This window comes from Acyrthosiphon pisum, chromosome A2 (genome assembly GCF_005508785.2).
Source record: "Acyrthosiphon pisum isolate AL4f chromosome A2, pea_aphid_22Mar2018_4r6ur, whole genome shotgun sequence".
NCBI lineage: Eukaryota > Metazoa > Arthropoda > Insecta > Hemiptera > Aphididae > Acyrthosiphon > Acyrthosiphon pisum.
Window position 1 is genome coordinate 22,334,674 of NC_042495.1, and position 3,600 is coordinate 22,338,273.

Below are 3,600 nucleotides of genomic sequence, written 5' to 3' on the forward strand. Positions count from 1 at the left end.
CTCATTATTAAAAGTAAATTTGTAAAAATATATTAATGTACTATATAAAATTAACCTATAAAATATTAAATACCTAATAAAAATGTATACATATTTATATAATACAAATTTTGTTTTTTATTATCTCTACTTTTTGAAAAGTGAAACAATGTGGGTCGCGAAAAATTTTTCGGGGGAAATTTGGGTCGCAGTACTAAAAAGATTGAGAAGCACTGCCGTAACCAATATAATATTATGTTTTAAGTCACAAACATAATTATTGTAATATAATTAATAATAGTAGTGTGTAAAGAGTACTTATCAAATTATACTTCCATTAAAGATATATTATGATTTTTTACAGACATAAATACAATTAGTTATCTATTTTACCTTTTCTTCTGCTTGATATCAACAAAGTTCAGTACACTTTGTTGGCAAGACTCTTTAGGGTTTTTGGTTTCAAGTTCAGGTGATGATACCAAGTTTGTCGTATTCCACCTATGGTGGTTTAATATAATCAATTAATACAAAATCCTAACCTAACATAACTACTAATATCAGATGGATAAAAAAAACCAAATTTAACCATTCCTAAATTAGTCTGTCTTCTTCCCAGAGGTTTAATCTTCACACAAACATTCATACCAAGCTGAACCCGTGCACTCCGTTGTCCGTAAAAAATTGCAACTTAAAAAAGTTATGATTGTTCAACTGTTTTTGGGTGTAACTTGCTATAATGTTCAATAATTTGATTTGGTGCTAGCTTGTACCTGATCTGCCCAAATGACCAATGGAAACCAATAATAAATAAATACTAATTTCTACTGTAGACTGTAACCAATGGCAACTATTTAAAAAATAAATAAAAATAAAATTTCCAATTTCCATCGTGAACCTCGAGGTCCCTGTTTGAGCACCTCTTTAAAATGCAAATTTCGACAAATCTTTTCTTAGTGCCCGATGAAATTATTATAAAAATCTATCCTCGAAATTTCAAGTCGATAACTCAAATAGGTTCGACTCTGCATTGATTATTGGTAAAGTACACTTTCCTTTATATATTTAGATGATTTGTATAATCATAAAATATAATTTACATAATTAACGATAAATGATAACACTGATAACCGACGTTTAATTTAAAAACAATAAAACGTGGACATATTCAAATATACAACGATTATAGTATAAATTGAACAAGATTATTTATGGAATTATGTATGTTTAATACAGTGTAAGTGAACTAAGTGTATAAGTAGCAGTGTTTGGAAGGAACGAGTTCCAAAAGGAACGGCACAATGAACGAATTCCTTTTTATAAAAAAAGAACGAGAAAATGAACTAGTTCATTTTTTCAAGGAAAAATAACAAAATTGTTCGTTCCTTTCTAGTTCCAATAATTTATACAGATAAGTATGTAAATAATTGAAATTAAGATATATTTTTTTTAAAGTGTTTAATGTACATTGGCTAATTAGTGAGCGTTATCGACTATCGGCGTTATACAATCGATATACGTTGGCCAACAATTTAATTTTAAAGAAAACTTCAAAATAGAATTATAAAATATGAACGCACTTGTATATATATTAGAATTAAAAACTAAAGAAGTATGCATATGAAAAAAAAACATAAATGATTAAGTAAGAATTTTTATTTTATTTGGAACTAAAAAAGGAACTCGTTCATTTTCCAAAGGAACGACAAAGGAACGAATTCTTATTTGTATTTAAGGAACAAGGAACGGAACGAATTCCTTTTTTTTAAAAAATAACGATGAATAGAACGAATTCCTTTTTATAAGGAACTTGCCAAACACTGATAAGTAGTAAGTATCAACATGGAAAGCACTACCACAGTCACGCTCACACAGAACGAGTAACGAGTAACGACAGAGCACTCCGTGTTTACTTTTAAATTAATGTATATATAGATTATAAACTAAAATGCAGTGTCTAAATTTTATAGTGCTATAAAATACTATTGTATTGGTACTATTGGCTACTCTGGCTACCTAAATAAAACTTATTCCGCTTGTAAAAACATTTAAAATAACGGGTCACTCAATTTTTTTCAGTGGTAAAAAAACTCCGTAAAATTTACGTAAATTTACTGAACTCACATCTCTACTCATACTATACCCACTGCTTTTTTTAGGACCACAGCACTGCTTGTACTATATACATACCTACTTCGATACTATGCGTATAGTAATGATCACTGTCATTAAGCATTGCCTAAGAGTATAGGAGAGTGCGTCCTGTGAGTTATATAAGATATACGCAATATAAGATTTGAGACGGATGCTTAAAAATCTGTTAGTAATTAAAGTAATAAGTACAATTTTGTGTGGTTTATCTAATATGGAAATATTTTCACAATTTAAGTCCTGAAAAATGTTGCAATCTAAAGAAAATTTATTAATGATTTGACGTACTATTATAATATTTAAGTTGGGAAAATTTAATCTTTTTAAATTGTGAGTATAGTATAAAAATAATTTTTCAGTTTCTACAATAATTATAAATGCATCTTCAGACGCTGATATTAAACCCCCTTTATTTTTTAAATTTAGAAATTGAGAAACAGATGAATGACTATAATAATTTATTATGGTCAGATATTTTTTGAAACAAACATGTAATACATGAATTACAACTCAAATTATTTACAATTCCCCTGATGATATATCCTAGTATATAATAAAAAATATTATTTTTGGCTTCTGCTAATGACGTATTTAAAGTATTTAGTCGTACTAATCTGTTACAAATGTCCTCATCCAATTCTTCACTACACGTTATCTCATCGATATTTTTTTGCCTTCTGTACCATTTAAACTCAAAAATCCCTCCTGAAATATCATCATCAAATTTGTTACAGTTTCCATTAGATTTACCCTTGATATAATTTTTAAATAATATCTGTTTTAAAGCTGTCTTAAATTGTACCACATTAGGGTTGTTATTTGATCCATAGCGTTGTCTAATTTGGGCAAAGAATATGGCTAATATACCTCAATATGGTCCTGAGAAAATTTATATGTTAAAATATAATTCATATTTAATGATGAATAATGTTCTAAAAATATTGTTTCTGCTATACTGAAAACTGATTTAACGGCAATAGTAAATCCAATTATAAAAGTTTTTTTGTTTGATTTATGTAAAGGAGTATTATTAAATTTTAAAGAGTAAATATATTTAATTAAGGGGATTATAATAGTTTTAAGAGAGCTAATATTATTTCTAAAAATTGGAAATTTTAAACCTTTTGAAAATGAACTTTTCGAATTAAGAAAATCAAAAACAGAACACTTTTATTTTTACTTAACTATTTAATGTGTAACTGATAATTACTACTTATGGACTGTGATTATGTACCTATTTATTTTAACCCATTCATTGATTATAGGTCGACATAGAGTCAGACTTTAAACGTTAAACTTACATGTTATGATTTTTAATGATTGCGTTAAACTAATATTTTGTTTTACTTTCACTTACAAACAAATGTTTGATATATATGTAGGTACATGTCTCTATACTCTCATTTGACTTAACTGTTTAATTGTATAACTTTGATCACTGCATCAGAACCATTCTTTTGCTATGACTAA